Genomic DNA, 15065 nt, shown 5'->3' with positions numbered 1-15065 from the left:
AGCTATCTTAGGAGGATATCTGTTTGTGCAGGTAACTATTACTGTGCAGAATTATTAGGCAACTTAATAAAAAACAAATATATTCCCATCTCACTTGTTTATTTTCACTAGGTAAACCAATATAACTGCACAAAAATTAGATATAAACATTTCTGACATGCAAAAACAAAACCCCAAAAAATTAGTGACGAATATAGCCACCTTTCTTTATGATGACACTCAGCAGCCTTCCATCCAGAGATTGTCAGTTGCTTGATCTGTTTACGATGAACATTGCGTGCAGCAGCTACCACAGCCTCCCAGACACTGTTCCGAGAGGTGGACTGTTTTCCCTCCCTGTAGATCTCACATTTTATGAGGGACCACAGGTTCTCTATAGGGTTCAGATCAGGTGAACAAGGGGGCCATGTCATTATTTTTTCTTCTTTGAGACCTTTACTGGCCAGCCACGCTGTGGAGTAGTTGGAGGCATATGATGGAGCATTGTCCTGCATGAAAATCATATTTTTCTTGAACGATACCGACTTCTTCCTGTACCACTGCTTGAAGAACTTGTCTTCCAGAAACTGGCAGTAGGTCTGGGAGTTGAGCTTCACTCCATCCTCAACCCGAAAAGGTCCCACAAGTTCATCTTTGATGATACCAGCCCATACTAGTACCCCACCTCCACCTTGCTGGCGTCTGAGTCGGAGTGGAGCTCTCTGCCCTTTACTGATCGAGCCTCCGGCCCATGCATTTGGCCCATCAAGAGTCACTCTCATTTCATCAGTCCATAAAACCTTTGAAAAGTCAGTCTTAAGATATTACTTGGCCCAGTCTTGAAGTTTTATCTTGTGTTTCTTTTTCAAAGGTGGTCGTTTTTCAGCCTTCCTTACCTTGGCCATGTCCCTGAGTATCGCACACCTTGTGCTTTTTGTTACTCCAGTAACGTTGCAGCTCTGAAATATGGCAAAACTGGTGGCAAATGGCATCTTGGCAGCTTCACGCTTGATTTTCTTCAATTCATTGGCAGTTATTTTGCGCCTTTTTTGCCCAACACGCTTCTTGGGACCCTGTTGGCTATTTGCCATGAAACGCTTAATTGTTCGGTGATCACGCTTCAAAAGTTTGACAATTTCAAGACTGTTGCATCCCTCTGCAAGACATCTCACAATTTTGGACTTTTCAGAGCCCGTCAAATCTCTCTTCTGACCCATTTTGCCAAAGGAAAGGAAGTTGCCTAATAATTAAGCACACATTATATAGGGTTTTGATGTCATTAGACAACACTCCTCCTTAGGGTTGAGCGAAACGGATCGTTCATTTTCAAAAGTCGCCGACTTTTGGCAAAGTCGGGTTTCATGAAACCCGACCCGATCCCTGTGTGGGGTCGGCCATGCGGTACGCGACTTTCGCGCCAAAGTCGCGTTTCGTATGACGCGCTTGGCGCCATTTTTTTCAGCCAATGAAGGGGCGTGGGCAGAGTGATGACATAGGCGTCCACGCCCCTGAAGGGGCGTGGGCAGAGTGATGACATAGGCGTCTACGCCCCAAAGACCTATCGCCATGTTGTCGTTTGTGCGCTGTAGCGATTTGCAATGTGTAACACCAGCTTTTCAGTTCAGGGACGGACGGAGGAGAGAGAGAGAGAGAGAGAGAGAGAGAGAGAGAGAGACCCTAAAAAAGTCAAGATCGCTCAACCCTACTCCTCCTCATTACAGAGATGCACATCACCTGATTTACTTCTATTGGTAGTTGGCTCTCAAGCCTGAACAGCTTGAAGTAGGATAACGTGTAAAAAGTATAATGTGATCAAAATACAACTAATAATTCTGCACACAGTGCAGTAACGAGCATTACGAGTGCACTGATGCTTGAGCAAGTAACGAATAGTGACTAACAAACTTCACTCATCACTAGTGATGCCTTCTAACTATGCAGATCAACCAAAAATGGCTGCTGCATTTCCTGCCTCTGATTTTATATAGACTATTATAATCTTTCCTAATTGGCTGTGCTACAACACATGGTATGATAGCAGCAACACATTATGCTGTTCAGCAGAGTTGATATGATCCTTCTCTGACTGATGGATAAAGTGCCAAAACCATATTAGGTGATTCAAGCGTAAAGAATGGCATATTTTTTATATTAGCCAGGCTCTGCAAATTTCTAAAAATTAAATAAATATCAAATTGCTCATCTTTACTATAGTAACAATCTTTGAGTTTATTTACTTTACATTTCAGTCATAGGGGATTTTGATTTATTGTTGTTAGGAGGCCCTGACTTATTTTTCATTTTGCAATATATACAGTATATAGTGCTGTGCTTGCCTCCATCATAGTTGTGCACTCCTCCTACCTTTCCAAAAAGTATAGTAAATATAACAGAAATGAAAGTTAAGATATTAACCCCTTAGCGACCGCCGATACTCCTTTAAACGGCGGCCGCTAAGGGTACTTAAACCACAGCGCCGTTAATTAACGGCGCTGTGGAAAAAGTAAATAGCACCCCCCAGAGTCGGATTTTCTCCGGGGTCTCGGCTGCCGGGGGTAGCCGAGACCCCAGAGAACATGATTCGGGGGGTTTTTAACCCACCCCGCATTTAAAAACGCGATCTCTTTTTAATTTCTCTATCCTCCGTTGTGATCGCACATCGGATAATAGAGAAAAGGGGTCCCAGGTAGCCCCCCAATACTTACCTATCTCCCCCGATGCTCCTCGTGGCTCCCGGTGGGCGCCGCCATCTTGAAAATGGCGGGCGCATGCGCAGTGCGCCCGCCGGCCCCGCGAGAATCTTTGGGGTCTCGGCTGCCGGGGGTAGCCGAGACCCCAAAGAGCATGATCGGGGGTCGGTTTTAGCGACCCCTGTTTTGCGATCGCCGGTAATTAACTGTTTACCGGCGACCGCAAAAAAAAAAAAAAAGCTAAGTGTAATTCTCTGTCCTCTGATGTGATCGCACATCAGAGGACAGAGAAATAGGGGGATTCGGGGACCCTATCATACTCACCTGTGTCCCTGGATCCTCCTGCTGCTCCTCCTGGCCGCCGGCATCTTCTGGGCAAAAGAAAATGGCGGGCGCATGTGCAGTGCGCCCGCCATCTGTCTCCATCTGCCGGCCGGCAGGAGAAGAGCAGTTGGGGCTAAAATTAGGGTTAGGGGTAGGGTTAGGGGTAGGGGTAGGGGTAGGGTTAGGGGTAGGGTTAGGGGTAGGGTTAGGGCTAGGGTTAGGGCTAGGGTTAGGGCTAGGGTTAGGGGTAGGGGTAGGGTTAGGGGTAGGGCTAGGGTTAGGGGTAGGGTTAGGGGTAGGGTTAGGGCTAGGGTTAGGGCTAGGGTTAGGGCTAGGGTTAGGGCTAGGGTTAGGGGTAGGGTTAGGGCTAGGGGTAGGGTTAGGGCTAGGGTTAGTGGTAGGGTTAGGGCTAAATTTAGGGTTAGGGTTGGGGCTAAATTTAGAGTTAGGGTTGGCGCTAAATTTAGGGTTAGGCTTGTTTCACACTTACGTCGGTACGGGGCCGTCGCAATGCATCGGCCCGACATACCGACGCACGTTGTGAAAATTGTGCACAACGTGGGCAGCGGATGTAGTTTTTCAACGCATCCGCTGCCCAATCTATGTCCTGGGGAGGAGGGGGCGGAGTTACAGCCACGCATGCGCGGTCAGAAATGGCGGATGCGACGTACAAAAAAAGTTACATTGAACTTTTTTTGTGCTGACGGTCCGCCAAAACACTGATCCAGTGCACTACGGACGCGACGTGTGGCCATCCGTCACAATCCGTCGGCAATACAAGTCTATGGGCAAAAAACGCATCCTGCGGGCACATTTGCAGGATCCGTTTCTTGTCCAAAATGACGGATTGCGACGGATGCCAAACAACGCAAGTGTGAAAGAAGCCTTAGGGCTAGGGTTAGGGTTGGGGCTAAAGTTAGGGTTAGAGTTGGGATTAGGGTTAGGGTTTGGGTTAGGGTTTGGATTAGGGTTGGTATTAGGGTTAGGGTTGGCATTAGGGTTACGCTTGGGATTAGGGTTAGGTTTGGGATTAGGGTTAAGGTTAGGGTTGTGATTAGGGGTGTATTGGGATTAGGGTTAGGTTTGAGGTTAGTGTTGAGATTAGGATTAGGGGTGTGTTGGATTTAGGGTTTTGATTAGGGTTATGGTTAGGGTTGACATTAGGGTTGTTTTGGGGTAAGGGTTGGGATTATCATTAGGGTTAGTGATTAGGATTATGGATCGGGTTGGGATTAGGGTTAGGGGTGTGTTGGAGTTAGGTTGGAGCTAGAATTGGGGGGTTTCCACTGTTTAGGTACATCAGGGGGTCTCCAAACACGACAGCCAATTTTGCGCTCAAAAAGTCAAATGGTGCTCCCTCCCTTCTGAGCTCTGCCGTGCGCCCAAACAGTGGGTTACCCCCACATATTTGGCATCAGCATACTCGGGATAAATTGGACAACAACTTCTGGGGTCCAATTTCTCTTGTTACCCTTGTGAAAATAAAAACTTGGGGGCTACAAAATCCTTTTTGTGGAAAAATATATATATATTTTTTTTTATGACTCTGCATAATAAACTTCTGTGAAGCACTTGGGCATTCAAAGTTCTCACCACACATCTATATAAGTTCCTTGGGGGGTCTAGTTTGCAAAACGGGGTCACTTGTGGGGGGTTACTAAAGTTTAGGTACATCAGGGGCTCTGCAATCGCAACATAATGCCCACAGACCATTCTATCAAAGTCTGCATTCCAAAAAGGCGCTCCTTCCCTTCCGAGCTCTGCCGTGCGCCCAAACAGTGGTTTACCCCCACATATGGGGCATCAGCATACTCAGGATAAATTGGACAACAACTTTAGTGGTCCAATTTCTCCTGTTACCCTTGTGAAAATAAAAACTTGGGGGCTACAATATCTTTTTTGTGAAAAAAAAAATATTTTTTATTTTCACGACTCTGCATTCTAAACTTCTGTGAAGCACTTGGGCATTCAAAGTTCTCACCACACATCTAAATAAGTTCCTTGGGGGGTCTAGTTTCCAAAATGGGGTCACTTGTGGGGGGTTACTACAGTTTAGGTACATCAGGGGCTCTGCAATCGCAACATAATGCCCACAGACCATTCTATCAACGTCTGCATTCCAAAAAGGCGCTCCTTCCCTTCCGAGCTCTGCCGTGCGCCCAAACAGTGGTTTACCCCCACATATCATGCATCAGCGTACTCGGGATAAATTGTGCAACAACTATTGCAGTCCAATTTCTCCTGTTACCCTTGTGAAAATAAAAACTTGGGGGCTACAATATCTTTTTTGTGGAAAAAAAAATATTTTTTATTTTCACGACTCTGCATTCTAAACTTCTGTGAAGCACTTGGGCATTCAAAGTTCTCACCACACATCTAGATAAGTTCCTTGGGGGGTATAGTTTCCAAAATGGGGTCACTTGTGGAGGGTTTCTACTGGTTAGGTACATCAGGGGCTCTGCAAACGCAACATAATGCCCGCAGACCATTCTATCAAAGTCTGCATTCCAAAACGGCGCTCCTTCCTTCCGAGCTCTGCCGTGCGCCCAAACAGTGGTTTACCCCCACATATGGGGTACCAGCATACTCAGGACAAATTGGACAACAACTTTTGGGGTCCAATTTCTCTTGTTACCCTTGTGAAAATAAAAACTTGGGGGCTAAAAAATCTTTTTTGTGGAAAAAAAAAATATTTTTTATTTTCATGACTCTGCATTATAAACTTCTGTGAAGCACTTGGGCATTCAAAGTTCTCACCTTACATCTAGATAAGTTCCATTGGGGGTCTAGTTTCCAAAATGGGGTCACTTGTGGGGGATTTCTACTGTTTAGGCACATCAGGGGCTCTCCAAACGCGACATGGCGTCCAATCTCAATTCCAGCCAATTCTACATTGAAAAAGTAAAACGGCGCTCCTTCACTTCCAAGCTCTGCGGTGCGCCCAAACAGTGGTTTACCCACACATATGGGGTATCGACGTATTCAGGAGAAATCGCACAACAACTTTTCTGGTCTAATTTCTCCTGTTACCCTTGTGAAAATAAGAATTTGTGGGCAAAAAGATCATTTTTGTGTAAACAAAAGCGATTTTTTATTTTCACGGCTCTACGTTATAAACTTCTGTGAAGCACTTGGGGGTTCAAAGTGCTCACCACACATCTAGATAAGTTCCTTAAGGGGTCTAGTTTCCAAAATGGTGTCACTTGTGGGGGGTTTCCACTGTTTAGGCACATCAGGGGCTCTCTAAACGTGACATGGTGTCCGATCTCAATTCCAGCCAATTCTGCATTGAAAAAGTCAAACGGCGCTCCTTCACTTCTAAGTTCTGCGGTGCGCCCAAAAAGTGGTTTACCCCCACATATGGGGTATTGGCGTATTCAGGAGAAATTGCATAACAAAATTTATGGTTACATTTCTGTTTTTACACTTGTGAAAATAAAAAAAAGGTTCTGAATTAAGATGTTTGCAAAAAAAAGTTAAATGTTCATTTTTTCCTTCCACATTGTTTCAGTTCCTGTGAAGCACGTAAAGGGTTAATAAACTTCTTGAATGTGGTTTTGAGAACCTTGAGGGGTGTAGTTTTTAGAATGGTGTCACACTTCGTTATTTTCTATCATATAGACCCCTCAAAATGACTTCAAATGTGATGTGGTCCCTAAAAAAAAATGGTGTTGTAAAAATGAGAAATTGCTGGTCAACTTTTAACCCTTATAACTCCCTAACAAAAAAAAATGTTGTTTCCAAAATTGTGCTGATGTAAAGTAGACATGTGGGAAATGTTATTTATTAACTATTTTTCGTGACATATCTCTCTGATTTAAGGGCATAAAAATACAAACTTTGAAAATTGCAAAATTTTAAAAATTTTCGCCATATTTCCGTTTTTTTTCATAAATAATTGCAAGTAATATCGAAGAAATGTTACCACTAACATGAAGTACAGTATGTCACAAAAAAACAGTCTCAGAATCAGCGGGATCCATTGAAGCGTTCCAGAGTTATAACCTCATAAAGTGACAGTGGTCAGAATTGCAAAAATTGGCCCGGTCATTAAGTACCAAATTGGCTCTGTCACTAAGGGGTTAAATATATTACACATTTGCATATATTAGTGTGTATATAAATAATGCTGCTGCATTTTTGTGTTTGTATTTTTAAGAATTATTGTCCAACACTGAACTGCAGATTCAAGAAGCCTCACTAATAGTGTTGAGCATTCCGATACCGCAAGTATCGGGTATCGGCCGATACTTGCGGTATCGGAATTCCGATACCGAGATCCGATATTTTTGTGATATCGGGTATCGGTATCGGATCAATAGAAATGTGTAAAATAAAGAATTAAAATAAAAAATATTGATATGCTCACCTCTCCGGCGGCCCCTGGACATCACGCTGCTAACCGGGAGGCTTCTTTGTTTAAAATGTGCGCCTTTAGGACCTGCGAATGACGTCCCGGCTTCTGATTGGTCGCGTGCCGCCCATGTGACCGCCACGCGACCAATCAGAAGCCGTGACGTCATTCGCAGGTCCTCAATTCCTAGAATTAGGAGTTTAGTGAATGAGAATGACGTCGCGGCTTCTGATTGGCCGCGTGCCGCCCATGTGACCGGCACGCGACCAATCAGAAGCCGCGACGTCATTCTCATTCACAAAAACTCCTAATTCTAGGAATTGAGGACCTGCGAATGACGTTGCGGCTTCTGATTGGTCGCGTGCCGGTCACATGGGCGGCACGCGACCAATCAGAAGCCGGGACGTCATTCGCAGGTCCTAAAGGCGCGCATTTTAAACAAAGAAGCCTCCCGGTTAGCAGCGTGATGTCCAGGGGCCGCCAGAGAGGTGAGCATATCAATATTTTTTATTTTAATTCTTTATTTTACACATTTCTATTGATCCCAGGGCCTGAAGGAGAGTTTCCTCTCCTTCAGACCCTGGGAACCATGAGAATACCTTCCGATACTTGATGTCCCATTGACTTGTATTGGTATCGGATATCGGTATCGGCGATATCCGATATTTTTCGGGTATCGGCCGATACTATCCGATACCGATACTTTCAAGTATCGGACGGTATCGCTCAACACTACTCACTAATGCTTTGTGACTCTGCAAATTTATTACCTCTTTTAAAAACACATCAATATCATGTTGTCTTAAAAGCAAATATTTGGCATCGTGCATTGGTATTACGTTTAGTTTATGTCCATAATTGCACTTAGATCTGTTTCTATTTGCACTAACCTCCCTGCTGGTAAATGAATCATTAAGCCAACTTGTTCCATTTCTGTTTTTAAAAAAAAAGTTCTTCTGAATATTATTCTATATTTAATGCAGTAGTCAGTAGGGGGTGCTGTGGGCCTAAATGAGGATGCACATTGCCTGAGGGCTGTAAAAGCTCACCTAGAAATGTAAATAGTTGAAAAAAAAAAATACTGCAGCTACTGTATCCTCCATGGAGAACTTATCATAGGGTTGAGCAAGCTATGGAGTAATATCGAAGCAAAATTCATCGGGGTTATTTGCCATGCATTAGTCAGGGACACTTGCGAGGCATGGATTTCCGCGGTACTAGAACATTTTAGGTGCACCAGTATTAGTCATCTTATGCATTAGAGAGGTGGGTGGGGTAGAACGCAATGTGTTGGAGTCTGATTCCGAGATATCGCAGGCAGACATGGGAGAGCTGCGTATGACTACTCGGATACCTTCTGACACTACAACACATTATGGGCAAATTACAGTAAAAGTGAGTACCTATGTAATGTTGTTCTGTACTTTCAGTTCCTATATGTGGATTACTGACCGTTGTTACAGCAAGTTTTGTAATGAGGTCTTCTTGAGTAAGTAGCTACTCTTTATTTCCGTAGATTTCACAATTTATTTTGCAACTATTTTTCGCTGCCTGCTACTTTTCAATATCAGATAGCACAAAAACCAAAACATTTGTCAAATAATGCTTGTACTATACCAAAAGAGAAAGGTATGCCCTATAAATAGATAAGAGACATTTTTAATGAAATATTAATACTAAAACTCAGTGTTATTCTTTTGAAAAATCCTCATATTTTTCATGTATAGAGAGACGTATGCATCCTTTTATGGTAGAGCCCGACTAACTTTTATCAAGCTCAAAAATCAGATAGACGTTTTCCCTCTGTCCTATTCCATAGATATGTCAGATCATAGAAAACCACAAGCAGATTAATCCCTGAAACTAACATGACATAACACGCATTATTCCTTGTTTTCAATCACTTATGTGATAATAAAAAAAAAAAAACGCACTGTGTGAAATCAATGAGACTGAAGAGACACAGTTCAGCAGCATTTACTCTGACAGATAATTGTGAATTGAGTTCTTAAAAACGGTTGTTTCACAATAATCTTGCATTGTAAACAGGCTGCCGATCACCCGATGAGCTAGAAAAATGCTCATTCATCAGGTGAAATGATCTATTGCGCAGCGCATAAGATCATCGCTCTTGGAGGGGCATCGTCTTGTGTAAACAGGAGCAATGGCAGCCTATGTGCGCTGAGCAATCAATTATCGATTCAACGTGCATCCTTTACCACTGTCTGCCTGTGTAAACAAGCTAATAAATGATCGATCAGCGGTCATATCATGCCGCTGGTCAGTACATGGAAACGGACCGTTAGTTAAAAATACCATCTAAAGTGCACTCTTTTTAGAATAATGAGCATAAAAATGTATTTGGGCTAAAGAAGACGATTAACATTTACATGTATAATTACATGGGCAGCACGGTGGCTCAGTGGTTAGCACTGCAGCGCTGGAGTCCTGGGTTCAAATTCCACCAAGGACAACATCTGCAAGGAGTTTCTTTGTATGTATTTAGATTGTGAGCCCCATCGGGGACAGTGATGATGATGTGTGCAAAACTGTAAAGTGCTGTGAAATATGTTAGTGTTATATAAAAATAAAGGTTATTATTATGAACTACATAAATAGTCCATACAAAACATATCGTAAAAAGTTGAAAGAATATGTGAAATTCCCTCAAAAGACAAATGGGGCACTCCCTCTGAAGAAAAGGCTTCTTTACCATAAGAACTATTAGGCTATGTGCGCACGTTGCAGATTTGCTTGTGGAATTCTCTGTGCGGTTTCTGCATCTCGTGACAGAAAACACAGTAGAAATTCGGCGTGGATTTTCATGCGTTTTTGTAAATCCATAGAGCTAAATAAAGATATGTTATTCAAAACACCAAATTGTGATTTAATTTTCTTGTTCAACCTCTTCAGCCAGATACCCTCATTAATATTAAATAAAGACACACACACACCAGCCTATGTAGGAGCATGAACATAATTAGCCTACTGTATATATGCTCTAACAAAACAGCAATTGTCAGAAATCTGTGTCAAATGCAATACTTGATGATTTAAAAAAAAAATAAATTTAAATTGCGTGGGCGCCCTCGTGATTTTAATAACCAGCAGAGGGAAAGCCAACGGCTGAGGGCTGATTTTAATATTCTTGGAAAGAGCCAATAGCCATAAAGGTTCCCAGGTTATTAATATCAGCTGACAGCTGTTTGCTTAGCCTTTACTGGCTAGTTTACAGGGGAACCCCAGAAAAAAATTGACATGGAGTCCCCTTATAAAATCAAACCAGCAAAGGCTAGGCAGACAGCTGTGGGAAGATGCTAATAGCCTGGGAAAGAGACATGGCTATTGGCACCCCCCAGGCTAAAAATATCAGCTCTCAGCTGCCCCAGAAAAGGTGAATCTCTAAAATGTGCCAATTCTTGCACCTAGCCTCACTCTTCCCACTTGCCCTGTAGCGGTGGCAAGTGGGGTTCATATTTGTGGGGGTGATGTCACCTTCCTTTTTATTGTCAGGTGACATCAAGCCCATGGCTTAGTAATGGAGAGGCGTCTACAAGACACCTATCCATTACTAATTCTATAGTTGTATTGTAAATAAAGACACAGCCAGAATAAAGTCTTTTATTTGAAATAATCACACAGACTCCTTTATTGAATCTTAATTTGCCATACTTACTGAACGACTGATCCCCGACGCCCTTGTCTCCCGCAACAAAAATAAAATAATAAACCAACATACTGTATATTACTATCCTGTCTGACATAGCCCATTTAATACCGAGTGTCCCACGACGATCCCAAGAGATCTCAAGAGTTGTGACCGCTCTACATTGCCTCCGGCGATACACTGACAGGAGGCAATCGATCTGGTAGTGTATCACTGAGTCACCGTGAGAGTTCACTGGAGACCATCAGCTCCTGTGCTCTCACTTACGGCACCACTCCTTGAGAACTTTCCCACGCAGCAGTGCCGTAAGTGGGAGCACCTGAGCTGATCAGCTAATGAACTCTAGTGAACTCTCACTGCGGCTCAGTGATACGCTGAGGAAGTGATCACCTCCTGTCAGTGTATCGCGAACAGCAGGGTGAGATCGACGTGGGACACTCGGTATTAAATGAACTACAGTGGAAAGATGAGTATACGCTAGTTTATTATTTTTGGTTGCTTGCAGGAGACAAGCCCCCATTATTCTCCGCTCAGGCATATTCTCCGACCACACACTCCTCCCCCTTCTGACATCATTTCCCTTTGACAAATCGCAGCATTTTATGCACCAAATCTGCAGCAAATGCGTAGCAAATCTGCAAACCTTTTTACACCTGCGTTTTTGCTGCGTATTTGACGCTTCCACAGGGTGATGGTAAACCAAACTCTGATGCCTTTCTGGTGTCTATTGCGCACTTAGTCATAGAGTTACAATCACCATGTGGAACCTTCAGACAAAAATAAGGACACGATATAGACAAAAATTAATCAAACACCCCAGCAATACAGCAGTACAGAATATAGCATAGATAAATATTGCGTGTCTACACCAGCTTTTTCTAGTATATTTAAATAGGACGTTTTTATCAAATTTTTCATGTTCAACTGAACACAGGATGTAATAGGTGCTGCTAAGAATTTTTGTTACGTCCAGGGGGACGTTAGCATTTATTTTTCACTGGGGGTTTACAATCTTCCCTATATGCTATTGACCAATCATAATCAGGCATCAACAGACAGGGATGAAAGAAAATGCCCCATATTAGCATAGAACTGGCTTTCTTCTTAGCAAGATGTGTAATGATTAGAGATGGGTGGACACCTAAATGTTTGGGTCTGGACAAAGAGTTACAAAAAGTTCAGGTTGAGGTACTAGAACCGTACCTGGACCCAAACCCAAACCCGGACCCCATTCACTTGAATGGGGGACAGAACATCCAGAGTTTGCCACACTGTCATGTGCATGACAGCGCAAGAAACACCACTTCTGATCGGCAGTAAAATCATCACCGCAGGACCGACAGCCACGGTTACCATGCTGTCAAAAGACAGTGTGAACGCACAGCTGTGATCGGAGGTATAAAGATTAACTTGGGTCACTGGGGTCGGCTGATGGGACTACTGCTCCCATCAGCCGAACCTTCTGTCGCTAATAACAGTGAGAGCAACAGCTGCTGTTGAGAGTATTCATTAGCCGGTGCCTGCGCTGTAAATAAATAATATAGAAGAAAACGTTTATGGTTCACCTATATTTTTGATAACCAGCCAGGCAAAACTCACAGCTGGGGCTGCAACCCTCAGCTGTCAGCTTCAACAAGGCTGGTTATCAAGAATAGAGGGGTCCCCACTCCCATTTTTTACATTATTTAAATAAATAATTTAAAAAATGGCATGGAGTCCCCCCCAATTTTTGACAACCAACCTTGCTAAAGCAGACAGCTGGGGGCTGGTATTCTCAGGCTGAGAAGGAGCCATGGATATTGCCCCCTAAGCCTTACAATAGCAGCCCGCAGCCACCCAGAAAAGGCGCATCTATTAGATGATAGCAAGCCTTGCTGAAGCTGACAGCTGAGGGTTTGCAGCCCTCAAGCTGTCAGTTTTGCCTGGTGATTATCAAAAATACAGCGGAACCCCCGCCAGTTTGATTATTTACTTATTTACAGTGAAAACTCCTGTCAGCCGCTCCTGCCTCAGTTATTAGCGGCAGTAAGGGTCGGCTGATAGGAGCAGTATGGATGAGAGATAAACTTTATACCTCTGATCATAGCTGCGGGTTCACGCTGTCATTTGAGAGTGTTGGAACCGCAGCTATCTGACCGGCAGGGATGATTTTACTGCAGATCAGAAGCAATGTTTGCCGCTCTGTCAGGCACATGACAGAGCCACAAACACCCAGTGTTCGAGGGGCCAAACTCAAACAGTAACATAGACTTCCTGGTGAAGTCAGTGTTCGGTGTCCGTGCCCGAACAGTAGGTGTTCAGTACGAACGCCAAACTTTACTGTTAGATTTCGCCCATTTCTAGTAATGTTGACGGCAGCTCTAATCTCACTGTGGAGTTATTACAAGTTGACTAGAGCAGACACGAATGTGATTACTAGCAACTTCTATGTTTCATTGCCACATACTGTAGCACAAACACTTCTAGAAGAAGTACAGTAGAGTTGCATCCCAATACAAACACTTTTAGCAGCTCTCACAATGCTGCCAGCTGAACTGTACTGCACATCCCCTGACTGCTCAGAGATGAAAGCTGTTAGTAATAACATTGAAGTCTGCTGTACTCATGGTAACTTGCAATTTATCTGCAGGGAGATCATAGTTGTCTGTCATCTACCATGCAGTCTGTTACTTAGAGCGCTGATGCTGTTTTTTGGTGCCTCTCCTGAATCAGAAATAGCAATATTTGATGATATGTTAGTGCTCTCTTCCTATCTGTCCTTCCAAAGAAAATGCATTTTTGTCTTTACAATCAGATACTTCCTTTTTATTTTCTCTCTGCAATAGCGCCCTGAAGTCATTCAACTAATAACTGAAGGGTAACCTCTCTTCCAGAGAGTACAGAATCTGACTTCTACTTACACGATTTTTAGGGTATGTGCACACGTTGCAGATTTCCTGCAGAACTGCAGCTTTTTTTTCCGCGCAGAAACGCTGCAGATCTGCAAGTGATTAACCGTACAATGTAAACCAATGGCAAAATAAAAATGCTGTGCTAATGGTGCAGAAAATTCTGCACAGAAAACGCAGCAGATTCAAAAAAGGACCATGTCAATCTGCAGGGGTAAAAAAAGGAAGAAATCTGCACAAAAATCTGCAACGTGTGCACAGACCAAAAAAAGGTGCAGATTCTGACCTGCTTTTTCTACCAAGAAATTCAGAATCTGCACAAAAAATTCCACAGTCAAATCTGCAACATGTGCACATAGCCTTAAAATACTCACCAAGGCTGCATAGACCTAGTTTTTGAGGCTATGTGCACACTGGCGAGTAGCCAGCGCATGACTCAAACGAGTGCTATCCGATGTGTCATTTGATAGCACTCGCTTCAATGTTATACTATGGAGCAGTGCCGACTTGTTTTTTTTTTATCACGTTAAGTCAGCATACAAGCCTATGGGTGCCTGTGAAACTTTGGACTGCGCTCAGAGTGCAGTCTAATTTACATCAACTCACAGAATGGAGAAGATGGAGAAATTAAGCTCTCTGTAAAATGACACTCTTATCATGCTCACAGTAGAGCCAAGGGTTATATGCATGTAGCATCTGATTCTCTCGCACAAGAGAATCACTTCCACAAGGAGAAAAGATACTTCTTGGATCCTGGTCAGATGCCTCTGACACAGGCAAACCAGATCTCACGCTTTGCACTGATGAGGGGCAGTACCCCAAAACACAGTGTCTGCAAATTGAGATTCTGGTTTGACTTTTATCCTAAGTCATGTGACAAGGCTCGTTAAAGGGTTGACATTGACTTATAGGATTGCTACTTCCAATAGGTGGCGCTAGAGTTCTAGTCCTCTTCCTCTCTGAAGAGACAATTTGCATACTCCTCAACAATGAATCTGGAACATCAAGAAGGAAAAGTCCAAAAGTATCCCATGAGCAATTTTTTCAATACGACACTGCTACACCACATGTTTCTCATGGTACTTTGATCAGCATGTATTGCCTAAACGTACTACCACTGCCAGCAGCAGATCTTGATGATTTGTGTGTTGAGCAGCAGTTAG

The 15065-nt window shown here is 43.4% G+C and overlaps 1 protein-coding gene across 2 annotated transcripts in view; it reads left to right on the top strand.

Moving 5' to 3' along the window:
* Positions 1-8459: 8459 nt before the first annotated feature.
* Positions 8460-15065, top strand: part of LOC138672755 (leukotriene B4 receptor 1-like) — a 33066-nt gene continuing 26460 nt past the window's right edge. Inside the window, exon 1 of one of the 2 annotated variants that reach the window (XM_069761095.1) lies at positions 8460-8742. The gene's annotated coding sequence lies outside the window, so the exon portion shown is untranslated. The remainder of the gene's footprint in view (positions 8743-15065) is intronic. The other variant, XM_069761103.1, reaches the window with a different exon arrangement.

This window comes from Ranitomeya imitator, chromosome 1, assembly GCF_032444005.1.
Source record: "Ranitomeya imitator isolate aRanImi1 chromosome 1, aRanImi1.pri, whole genome shotgun sequence".
In the NCBI taxonomy this organism is placed as follows: Eukaryota; Metazoa; Chordata; class Amphibia; order Anura; family Dendrobatidae; genus Ranitomeya; species Ranitomeya imitator.
Note: the sequence above shows the minus strand (reverse complement) of the source record. Positions and strands in the feature narration are given on the sequence as shown.